Genomic DNA, 13284 nt, shown 5'->3' on the forward strand with positions numbered 1-13284 from the left:
GAAGGCAGGGTTGAAGTGATAAATATGAAATTAGAAACTGGAGAGAATAGCAAGGGAGATATGGCGGTAGTCTATGTTCCCCCTATGACAAGAGCATGGAATGATGATGAATACCATGAGATGTTGTCAGACATGGCTAGTTATTTACAGATAATGACTGAGAAAAGCAACAATATAATTTTAATGGGTGACTTTAACTGTACAGAGGTGAACTGGGTGCAATGGGAACCAGGAGGCAGCGAAGATTTATGAGGCACTATATGATTAAATATAACAATGAAAAATGTGATGACACAATGGGTCAAAGAAGAGACATGATTCTGAGGTGAAGACACACAGCAAGATTAGACTTATTGTTTACCAAAGAACCCAACGTAACAGAATCTTTGAAATATCCGTGTCCTCTAGGAAAATGTGATCATGTGGTCACTGAGTTCCACATGATAATAGGGAACGTGGTGCCAAGGGACGAGCTTTACAGGCAGGGAAGATACAACATTGGGAAAGCACACATTACAGGACTGAGAAAAGTTTTTGAAAATGTAGATTGGAGAAAATTCAGAGAAACAAGACACACACAGAGGAAGTGGGATATCTTTCTAGACCTCTATAATTCGGGAGTGGAAAAATTTGTACCAAGAGTAAGGGGGAAAGAAAATAGGAAAAAGGAGTGGTTTAATAGAAGCTGAAAGATAGCAAAAAAAAGAGAGAGACACCGTGTGGAACAACTGGAGAAAGAGAGGTAAGGACAGAACAAAGGAAGAATATAAAAGAACTAGAAATGAATACACAAGAATACGTAGAGAGGAAGAAAAGAAATTTCAAAAAGGTTTCATTCATTCATTCATTGCCAGACGCCATGTATCCCACACGGGGTGGCCAAGGGCTTAGAGTTAATTGTTTTACAGGGAGGGGCACTAATCCTCCACCAACCCCACTTGACACGTAGGGATGCCAACAGCATCTGGTGTTCCCAGGCGGTCACCCATCCAAGTACTAACCAGACCCAACGTTGCTTAACTTCGCTGATCGGACGGGAAGCGGTGTACTCAACGTGGTATAAGGTATAATAGATAAATGTAAGGATGAACCCAAACTGTTTTATAGATTTGTCAATGGCAAACTGGAAGAAAAGGAAGGAATCACCAAGCTGAAAGTAGAAGGAGAGGTCTATAAAGATGCAGCAATGCAAGCAGAAATAATGAACAAATGTTTCCAATCAGTTTTCACTAATGAAAAGGAGTTTCTGGAAGGGGAGGCAGTGACTAGAAATGTAGTGATAAAAGATATAAAAATGGAAGTACAAGAAGTGTATAAATTACTGGAAACTCAAGATGTAAGGAAATCCCCAGGACCAGATGGAATCTCTAATTGGGTACTGAAGGAATGCAGAAAACAACTTTCGGATAAGATTCAGTTTAATTGTATGTTCCCTGGAAGAGGGGAAAGTGCCACAAGAATGGAAGAGGGCAAATGTGGTACCAATTTATAAGGGAGGAAACAGGGAAGAACACCTGAATGACAGACCAGTGTCCCTAAACCAACATGGTCACAAAATTGTGTGAAAGAATTCTGAAAGATAGATGGATAAAATATCTGGAAAAGTTGAAGATTTTGGCTGGTAACCAGTTTGGATTTAGAAGTGGAAAGTCATGTGTTTCCAACTTGTTGAGTTTTTACTCAAGAGCGATTGACGTGCTACAGGAGAGAGATGGTTGGGTGGATTGTGTGTATTTAGATTTGGGGAAGGCCTTCGACAAGGTTCCCCATACGAGACTACAGTAATGTGGAAACTAGAACATATAGGAGGACTGAAGGGGAACTTCCTGGAATAGATGAGAGGCTTTTTGAGAGACAGACAGATGAGGACAGTAATAAAGGATAGGATGTCTGGATGGAGGGAAATAACAAGTGGAGTCCCACAGGGCTTGGTGTTGGCACCAATAATGTTCCTGATTTATGTAAATGATATGGTAGATGGAGTGAATAGTTATGCAAGTCTGTTTGCTGATGATACAAAGATCTTGAGGAAGGTAGAGGTTGATGAGGATTGTATAATGCTGCAGAAAGATCTGGATAAGATACACGGTTGGAGCCGGATGTGGAAAATGAAATTTAATGTAATGAAATATAATATATTGCAAATGGGTAAAAGTACCCAGAGGCCATCACTGAATTATTTAATGGGTAACGAACCAATCACAAAAGCGAGAGAAGAGAAAGATTTGGGAGTGGTGGTCCAGGTGTGTTTGTCACTTGAGAAACACATTAACAAGGCAATTAGAGAGATGTATAAACTACTGACTAATATAAGAGAAGCTTTTCATTATATGGATGAGGAGATGATGAAAAAATTGATAGTGGCCATGATCCGCCCCGGTTAGAATATGCAGCAGTAGTGTGGTCCCCACACAAAAAGAAAGATATAAACAAGATTGTGAGAATACAAAGAACAACAACCAAAATGGTCCCCAGTCTGGCAGATGTCGTACATAGAGAGGCTGGAAAAGCTGGATTTGCCTTCCTTAGAAGAAAGGAGAATGAGAGGCGACATGATTGCAGTGTTCTGGACCATGGTGGGAGTAGATAAAACTGACAAAGAAGATCTATTTTTATGGGATAAGAGAGTAACAAGAGGACACAGAAAGAAACTGAAGAAACCAAGCTCCTTGAAGGATATCAAGAAATATAGTTTTCCTTATAGATGTATAAACCTGTGGAATAGCCTGGACAATGAGATCGTCCAGCCTAAAAACTTAAACGAGTTTAAAGCTAAATTTGACTTATTGAGAAACAGAGACGGGACTCCACGAGCATAGTTCATTTCCTGTATACAGTATCACAATTAGGTAAATACAAATAGGTTAATACACACACACATGGGAAATGAAATTTAACGTAAAGAAATGTAAAATACAGTATTGGAAATGGGTAAAAGTACCAGGAGGCCAAAACTGAATTATTTGTTGGGTAATGAAATAATCACAAAAACGAGAGAAGAGAAAGATTTGGGAGTGCTGGTCCAGGATAGTTTGTAACCTGATAAACATATTAACAAGATAGTCAGAGAGACATATAAACTTTTGACTAACATAGGAGTAGCATTTCATTATATGGATGAGGAAATGATGAAAAAACTGATAATGGCCATGATCTGCCCCAGGTTAGAATATGCAGCGGTAGTGTGGTCCCCACACAAAAAGAAAGATATAAACAAGATTGAAAGAATATGAAGAACAGCAACCAAGATGGTCCTCAGTCTGGCAGATCTGTCATTCACAGCGAGGCTGGAAAAGCTGGATTTGCCTTCCTTTGAGGAAGGAAGAGAGAGGGGAGACATGATTGCAGTGTTCAGGACCATGATAGGAGTAGATAAAATTGACTGAGACGATCTGTTTGTATGGGATAAGAGAGCAACAAGAGGACACAGAATGAAATTGAGGAAGTCAAGCTGCTTGAAGGATTTCAAGAAATATAGCTTTCCTTATAGAAGTATAGACCTGTGGAATAGCCTGGAAAAAGAGATCGTCCAGACTAAAAACACAAATGAGTATAAAGCTAAATTTGACTTCCTGAGAAACAGCAACGGGAACCCACGAGCACAGCACATTTCGTCAATATCACAATTAGGTATATTAGGTAAAAACATAAATACTTGGAATGACTTAGACAAAGAGGTGGTACAGGTGAAAAACATTCATGTGTGTAAAAGTAGACTAGATAAATGTGGATATGGGGACAGGACAACACGAGCATTGCTCAATTCCTGTATACTACAAGTAGGTATATAGAAGTAGGTAAATACACACAGGTCGCCAACAGAGACGGAGCTCTTCCAGGATAATAGGGAAATAATCACTGAATCAGCGGCGAAAAGGAGACCAGCCTATTGTGATTATGTGATTGAGTGCATGTGTGGTGGTCCCATTGGATAGTAGTTAAAAAAAATATGCTGTTTCGGTCATAAAGAGTACAAGATAAAATGGAAATAGAAAGTTTCCATATGGTTGCATTATGGCAGAAAGGGGCAGTGCTTTGTTTACAAACGGTGAGGGGGATTTTGCAGGCATCTCCAAAGATGATAAAGGACCCAAACAAGGGTGGCAGGAGTAGAGAAACCAGCAGAAAACAATGTCCAGGAGTTAAAAAAGGTATGGGCAGTAATTAAAGAGTTGCAGGACTGGACAACAGGGCAGGAAAATATTAAAATTCTACAGAATAAGCTGGAAAAAGTTTGCACATGCAGTGATGAACAAGAAAGAGAAGTCACAAAATGAAAAGTGTGTAATAAATCTGCCACAAATGTAATAAATCAGCTCAAGTGAGAGAATAAGAGGTTGGAAGCAGAAAGGGACAGTATGAGAAGTAAACTAGATGATCTATCTATCTATCTATCTATAGCCCGATGCCCTAATCCCGCAAAGGGTGGCCGCAGACAAAACACCTCCAAGTCACTCTGTCACCCACCAAATGACTACCCTCCCCCCAGCTCACACCCCCCTCCCTCATATACCTCTCAACTCCATCCCTTCACCTCATCCTCGGCCTACTCCTCCCTGTCCCTCCCTCCACCTCACCTACATACCCCCTCTTAGTCAGTCTTTCATTCTCCATTCTCTCCACATGTCCAAACCACCTCAGTGTATTTCTCCTAATCTTCTCAACCACATCCACATCTACCCCACAACGTTCCTTCACTTCTTCATTCGTCAACCTGTCCCTCCACGTCACTCCACATGCTCCTCTCAAGTAACTCATTTCCACTGCTCTCACTCTTGACTTGTTCCCCTCTTGCAAGGTCCACGCCTCGCTTCCATACGTCAGGGTAGGGATCACAATACAATCATGCAGTGACTTCTTAACTTCCATACTCACCTTCCTATTTCTCATCACTGCTTTCAGTGTACCAACAACCTTCCTTCCCTGCTGTACCCTTTCACGTACTTCATCCCCCAAAGTTCCATCCTTACTCATCACACTACCCAAGTACTTGAATACACTCACATTCTCCATATCCTCGCCATCCAACCTCACTGCACACTCTGTGACTTCATTCCTCTCAAACACCATAACTTTACTTTTGTTTACATTAACTTTCAGCTTCCTCCTCCTACACACTGTCCCAAATTCATTCACCAAACCTTGCAACTCCCATTCATCTTCACTCAACAATACTGTATCATCAGCAAACAGCAACACCGGAAGCTTACAAATCTCACCCTCATTCATTAGGGCCAGCCCCACATCCACTGCCCTACCTTGCACCTCCTTTACAACCCCATCCATATATATATTAAACAGCCATGGAGACATCACACATCCCTGTTTCAGTCCCACATTGAGATCAAAGAACTCACTCAGCTCACCATCCACTCGCACCGTAGCCCTAGCTCCCTCATACATACTCTTCACAGCACTCAACAATTTCCCCTCCACTCCATATATTCTTAATACCTTCCGCATACCTTGCCTATCTATTCTGTCATAAGCTTTCTCCAAGTCCATGAAGGCAGCATACACTTTCCTTCCCTTCTCTAGATACTTCTCCACTAAACATCTTAGAACAAATATCTGATCTACACACCCTTTTCCCTTCCTAAATCCCCCTTGTTCTTCTCCAACTAGCTCCTCTGTCATATGCCTAACCCTATCAATGAGTATTCTACCATATATTTTACCAGTCACACTAAGAAGGCAAATACCCCTATGGTTACCACATACTTCTCTCTCCCCTTTTCCTTTGTACAGAGGAACAATTATACCTGATTTCCAGTCCTCTGGAACCCTTCCCTCTTCCCAAGCCAATCTACACAACTTCCATATCCACTCCACAACAATCTCACCCCCATACCTAAGCATTTCACCACACACTCCATCAATTCCTGGGGCCTTTCCCAGCTTAATCTTCTTCATCGCTTCCACTACTTCCGCCCTACTGATCTCTTCCTCCCTCCTCTCATCTCTTCTTCTCCCAGCCATTCCCCAACCACTTATACTCACACTGCTCTCACTCTCTACATTCAACAAATCCTCAAAGTGCTCCTTCCATCTCCTCAATTTCTCTCTCTTCTCCACCAACAATCTATTATTCCCATCTTTCACCCCCCTATTATTTCCCCTTTCACACTGCCTTACTTTCTTTACCTCCTTCCAAAACAATTTCTTACTCTCCCTCCATTTCACACTCAGATTCCTCCCAAACTCTTCATCCACTTTCTTCTTACTCTCCTTCACCAGTCTCTTAACCTCCCTTCTCCTGCTCACATATACCTCTCTCTTCTCTCTCTCATCTTCTCCCCTACCTCTACTCGCCAACCATTCACCATATGCCTTCTTCTTTTGTTCCACAGCTCGTTTCACCTTATCATTCCACCATGCTGTCCCTTGCACACCCTTGCATCTCCTTCTCACTCCACAAACCGCCTCACACGCTGCGCCTATCTCTTCCGTAAATATCTTACATACGTCTTCCACCCCTTCCATCTGCTCTAGCTCATACCTTCCCAATCTTTCTTCCACTATGCTCTTATACTCTGTCATTTTCTCACTATCAATTTCTCCACTCTTCTCACAGGAGCTGCTTCCTCCTGTCTTCCCCTTCGCCTCCTCAACCACTTTCTTTGCATCTTTACCTTGGCCATCACTAAGTGATGGTCCGAGACTCCATTCCCCCACCCTCTCCACACTCTTGCATCCAACACTTGTCTTTTCATTCGTTCATCCACACACAGGTAGTCTATCATTGCCTTTCGTTCAACAAGTTCACCATCCATCCACCTCATTACTCTCCATGTATACCGGTGGATCATCTTATGACGAAAGTAGGTGTTGGCTATTGCCAACCCCTTACAAGCACAGATGTCCACCAAAGCACTACCATTCCCATCTACTTCAGCTGGCACACCCTACTGACCAACCACTCCATCCACTCGTACATTCCCAACTTTGCTATTCATGTCTCCAATCAGCAGCACTCTCTCACTCCTCTCAAACTTGTCCATACATGCTTCTACTCTCGCCCAAAACTCATCTTTCACTCATGCCACTCGATCCTCTGTTGGAGCATACACACATACAATCGCCCATGCTTGTATACCTAGTTTCATCCTTACCCATACAATCCTTGCACCCACTGTTCCATACTCTCTTATATTCTCCTTCCACTTCTTGCTTATCATCAGACATACTCCCTCTCTTGCCCTCTCATTCTCACTGACTCCCGCACATATACCTACACCATATTCCCATTCTCTCACCCTTTCACATTACCATTTAGTTTCAGTCAATCCACATATATCCACTTTTGCATCCTCAAGCACCTGAACAATCTCTCTCTCTTTCACTTCATCATTCACTCCTCTCACATTCCATGTTCCCACCCTAAGAATGTCCTTTGTCCGTTCCTTAGTCGTCAACGTATGGTCCGTCCGGGTCCGAGGTGCTTTATTCGCTTTTTTAGTTAGTTCTTTTTACGGGGTGGGGCACTAACCCACCACCCTCAAAATGAAGGATACAAGATGAGCACACTAAATAAATCAAGGAGCAACATAAGGGATGGAAAAAAATTCAGAAGGAAGGAAATGTAAATCTGAAAGATATTATAGAACAAAAAAGCAAAAAAAAAGGTGGAGAAGGAAGTGGTTAGGGTACTGAGAAGTAGAGAATCTTTAGTCAGGGATGTAGCAGATAAGAAAAAACATGTAATAATTTCAGGAGTAAAATAAAAACATATGACAGTAACATCAGAAGGAGAAAGAGAAGAACTGAGTAACATTAAAGAAATAATATCAGTAGTTATGGAGGGCAACAACGAAGCTCAAGAAGAGATTGATGAAGTGTTTAGTTTAGGAAAGTACAAGGAAGGAGGGGGGAAGGCCATTGAAGGTAAAGTTTAAGTCCCAGGCAATGGTAAATGAAATTATCAATAGAACATGGAGATTTTCAGAAAAAGAAGGGTTTAAAAATGTTTGGAAAAGGAGAGATGCAAATGAGGAAGAAAGAGATAAAATAGAGGACTTAAGTAAAGGATGCAAAGGCAAAAAACGAACATTGAACAGAGGATGAGAAAACAATGTTTTATGGGAGAGTTATGGATCAGAAATTCAGGAAGTGGTACAGACGAACAAAAGGAGAGAAGAGAGTATAAAAAACATCAAAAATAACTTGAAGGTGGCAAAGACTAATGTTTCATTCATTCATTCATTGCCAGACGCCATGTATCCCAAACGGGGTGGCCAAGGGCTTAGAGTTACTGTAATTGTTTTACAGGGAGGGGCACTAATCCTCCACCAACCCCACTTGACACGTAGGGAGAACGTTATGCCAACAGCATCTGGTGCTCCCAGGCAGTCACCCATCCAAGTACTAACCAGACCCAACATTGGAAAAAGTGATCATGTGGTCACTGAGTTCCAGATGATAACAAGGCACATGGAGCCAAGAGACGAGCTTTATAGGCAAGGAAGAAACAACTTTGGGAGAGCAAACTTTACAGGATTGAGAAAATTTTTTGAAAATGCAGATTGGAGAAAATTCAGAGAAACAAGAGAGATACAAAGGAAGTGGGATATCTTTCTAGGCCTCTGTAATTTGGGAGTGGAAAAATTTGTGCCAAGAGTAAGGGGAAAAGAAAACAGGAAAAAGGAGTGGTTTAATTGAAGGTGTATGATAGCAAAAAAAAAGAGAGAGACGCGGCATGGAACAATTGGAGAAAGATAGGTAACAACAGAACAAAGGACGACTATAAAAGAGCTAGAAATGATTACACAAGAATACATAGTGAGGAAAAAAGGAATTTTCAAAAAGGTATAATAGACAAATGTAAGGATGAACCCAAACTGTTTTATAGATTTGTCAACGGCAAACTGAAACAAAAGGAAGGAACTACCAAACTGAAGGTAGAAGGAGAGATCTATAAAGATGCGGCAATGCAAGCAGAAATAATGAACAAATGTTTCCAATCAGTTTTCACTAGTGAAAAGGAGTTTGTGGAAGGGGAGGGAGTGACTAGAAATGTAGTGATAAAAGACATAAGAGTTGATGGTATAATATCGGCAGGGTTAGAAATCAACGATTTCTTGAGAGTACATGAACCTGATGTTATGTGCTTTGTAGAGATCAAGTTTGGAGAAGGTACTGATGTCTATATGGGAGATGGTAAATACAAACTGTGGAGAAGAGACAGAAAAGAATAAATGGGAGGAGTGATGATAGCAGTGAAGAACAACATAAATGTAGATACTGTGGAAATGGGAGAGGGCAGGGCTGAAGAGATAAATATGAAATTAGCAACTGGAGAGAATGGCAAGAGAGATATGGCAGTACTGTATGTTCCCCCCAGGACTAGAGTATGGAATGATGATGAATACCAGGAAATGTTATCAGACATGGCCAGTTATCTACAGAAAATTATTAAGAAGAGCAACAATATAATTTTAATGGGCAACTTTAATTGTAATGAGGTGACCTATGAGGAATGGGACTCAGGAGGCAGCGAAGATTTGTGGGGCACTATATTATTAAATGCAACAACGAATAATGTGATGCCGCAGTGGGTCAGAGAAATGACACAATTCTGAGGTGAGGACAAACGAGAAGGATTAGATTTACTGTTTACCAAAGAACTCAATGCAATAGAATCTTTGAAATATCTGTGCCCTCTAGGAAAGAGTGAAAATGTGGTCATTGAATTCCAGATGACAACAGGGAACATGGTGCCAAGAGCCGAGCTTTACAGGCAGGGATGATACAACTTTGGGAAAGCAAACTTTACAGGATTGAGAAAATTTTTTGAAAATGAGGATTGGAGAAAATTCAGAGAAACAAGAGAGATACACAGGAAGTGGGATATCTTTCTTGACCTCTATAATTTCGGGAGTGGAAAAATTTGTACCAAGAGTAAGGGGGGAAAGAAAACAGGAAAAAAAGAGTGGTTTAATAGAAGGTGTATGATAGCAAAAAGAGAAAGAGACATGGTGTGGAACAATTCGAGAAAGAGAGGTAACAAGAGAACAAAGGAAGAATATAAAAAAAACTAGAAATGAATATACAGTACAACAATACATAGAAGGGAAGAAAGGAACTTTGAAAAAGGTATAACAGACAAATGTAAGGATGAACCCAAACTGTTTTATAGATTTGTCAATGGCAAATTGAAACAAAAAGAAGGAATCACCAAACTGAAAGTAGAAGGAGACATCAATAAAGATGTGGCAATGCAACCAGAAATAATGAATAAATGTTTCCAATTGGTATTCACTAATGAAAAGGAGTTTGTGGAAGGGGAGGGAGTGACTAGTAATGTAGTGATAAGAGATATAAAAGTGGAAGTACAGAAAGTGTATAAATTACTGGAAGCTCAATATGTAAGGAAAGCCCCAGGACCAGACGGCATCTCTAATTGGGTACTGAAGGAATGCAGAGAACTAATGCTGAATAAGATTCACAGTTTAATTGTGTGTTCTCTGGAAGAGGGGAAAGTGCCTCAAGAATGGAAGAGGGCAAATGTGGTACCAATTTTTAAGGGAGAAAACAGGGAAGAACCCCTAAATTATGGACCAATGTCCCTAACCTGGATGGTCGCAAAATTGTGCGAGTGAATCCTGAAAGATAGATGGGTAAAATATCTGGAAGAGATGAATATTTGGACTGAACGCCAGATTGGACTCAGATATGGAAGGTCATGTGTTTCCTACTTGTTGAGCTTTTACTAAAAGGTGAGTGACGTGCTACAGGAAAGAGATGGTTGGGTGGACTGTGTGTACTGTATTTAGATTTGAAGAAGGCCTTCGACAAGGCACCCCATAAGAGACTAATGTGGAAACTTGAGCATACAGGAGGATTGAAGGGAAACCTCCTGGAATAGATGAGAGACTTTTTGAGGGACAGACAAATGAGGACAGTAATAAAGGATAGGATGTCTGGATGGAGGGAAGTAACAAGTGGAGTCCCATAGGGCTCGGTGTTGGCGCCAGTAATGTTCCTGATTTACATAAACAACATGGTACATGGAATGAACAGTTATGCAAGTCTGTTTGCTGATGATGCAAAGATCTTGAGGAGAGTAGAAGTCAAAGAAGACTGTAAAATGCTGCAGGAGGATCTGGATAGGATCCAAGATTGGAGCCAGATGATGAAAATGAAATTCAAAGCAAAGACATGTAAAATATTGGAAATGGGTAAAAGCACCAAGATGCCATCACCGAATCATTTGATGGGTAATGAACCAATCACAAATGCGAGAGAAGAGAAAGATTTGGGAGTGCTGGTCCAGGATAGTTTGTCACCTGAAAAACATATTAAACAAGATAGTTAGAGAGACGTATAAACTCTTGACTAACGTAAGAGTAGCATTTTATTATAGGGATGAGGAGATGATGAAAAAATTGACAGTGGCCAAGATCCACCCCAGGTTAGAAAATGCAGCAGTAGTGTGGTCCCCACACACACACAAAAAATATAGACAAGATTGGGAGAATACAAAGAACAGTAACCAAGATGGTCCCCAGCCTGGCAGATCTGTCTTACGGAGACAGGCCGGAAAAGCTGGACCTGTCTACACTAAAAGAAAGGAAAGAAAGGGGCAACATGATTGCAGTGTTCAGGGCCATGATGGGACCAGATAAAATTGATAAAAAGGATCTGTTTGTATAGGATGGAAGAGTAACAAGAGGACATGGAATGAAACTGAAAAAGCCAAGTTGTTTGAAGGATATCAAGAAATATAGCTTTCCATATAGATGCATAGACCTGTGAAGCAGCCTGGACAAAGAGATCGTCCAGTCTAAAAACTTAAAAGAGTTCAAAGCAAAATTTGACTTAACGAGAAAAAAGAGACAGTACCCCACGAGCATGGCTCATTTCCTGTATATCACAACTAGGTAAATACACACATACACACACACACATACATGAACCAGATATTATGTGCTTTGTAGTGACCAACTTAGGACAGGATATTGATATCCATATGGGAGATGCTAAATTCCAACTATGGAGATCAGACACAACAGAAAAAACAGGAGGAAGAGTGATGATAGCAGTGAAGAATGACATAAATGTGGATTATGTGGAACAGGGAGGGGGTAGGCCTGAAGTGATAAATATGAAATCAGAAACTAGACAGAATAGCAAGTGAAACATTGCAGTAGTATATGTTCCCCCTAAGACAATGGCATGGAATGATGATGAATACCAGGAGATGTTGTCAGACATGGTTAGATATCTACAGAAACTGACTAAGAAAAGCAACAACATAATTCTGATGGGTGATTTTAATTGTAAAGATGTGAACTGGGAGGAGTGGGACTCACGTGGCAGTGAAGATTAGTGGGGCAGTATATTGTTAAATATGGCAATGAATAATGTAATGTCCCAGTGGATCAAAGACGAGACAAGATTCAGAGGTGATGACACACCAGAAAGACTAGATTTACTGCTAACCAAAGAACCTGACATAATTGAATCTTTGAAACAGTATCTGTGTCCTATAGTAAAAAGTGATCGTGTGGTGATCAAATTCCAGATGATAAAAGGGAACATGGTACCATGAGTTAAGCTTAATGAGCTTGGAAGATACAACTTCGGGAAAGCAAACTTTACAGGACTGAGGGAATTTTTTGAAAATACAGTTTGGAGAAAATTCAGAGAAACAAGAGAAATGAAAAGTGAGATATCTTTCTAGATCTCTATAATTTGGGAGTGGAAAAATATGTTCCAAGAGTAAGTGGGAAACAGAACAGGAAAAAGGACTGGTTTAACAGAAGGTGTATGACAGCAAAAAAAAGGGGGACATGGCATGGAACAGCTAGAGAAAGAGAGGTAACAAGAGAACAAAGGAAGAATATAAAAAACTTGAAATGAATATACAAGAATAAATAGAGAGGAAGAAAAGAACTTTGAAAAGGGTACAATTAACAAATGTAAGGAAGAAGCCAAATTGTTTCACAGATTTGTTAATGGCAAACAAAAACAAAGGTAAGGAATCACCAAACTGAAAGTAGAAGGAGAGGTCTAGAAAGATGTGGCAAAACAAGCTGAAATAATGAACAAATATTTCCAATCGGTTTTCTCAAAAGAATGGGATTTTGTGGATGGGGAGGGAGTGACTAGAAATGTAGTGATAAAAGATATAAAAGCGGAAGTGCGGAAAGTATATAAAACATTGGAAACTCAAGATTTAGGCAAGGTCCCAGGAACAGATGGAATCTCTAATTGGGTACTGAAGGAATGCAGAGAATAAACGGTGGACAAGATTCAGATTAATTATGTGTTCTCTGGAAGAAG

The 13284-nt window shown here is 40.5% G+C and overlaps 1 protein-coding gene and 1 pseudogene across 1 annotated transcript in view; both read right to left on the reverse strand.

Annotated features, from left to right (window-relative positions):
* LOC145401055 (guanine nucleotide exchange factor DBS-like) overlaps positions 1-13284 on the reverse strand; it is a 1269176-nt gene that overhangs the window by 404933 nt on the left and 850959 nt on the right. The window lies entirely within an intron of this gene.
* LOC145401176 (5S ribosomal RNA) lies at positions 953-1072 on the reverse strand (annotated as a pseudogene).

Source organism: Coenobita brevimanus, chromosome 54 (genome assembly GCF_032717465.1).
Source record: "Coenobita brevimanus isolate Jiangsu-jjx chromosome 54, ASM3271746v2, whole genome shotgun sequence".
NCBI lineage: Eukaryota > Metazoa > Arthropoda > Malacostraca > Decapoda > Coenobitidae > Coenobita > Coenobita brevimanus.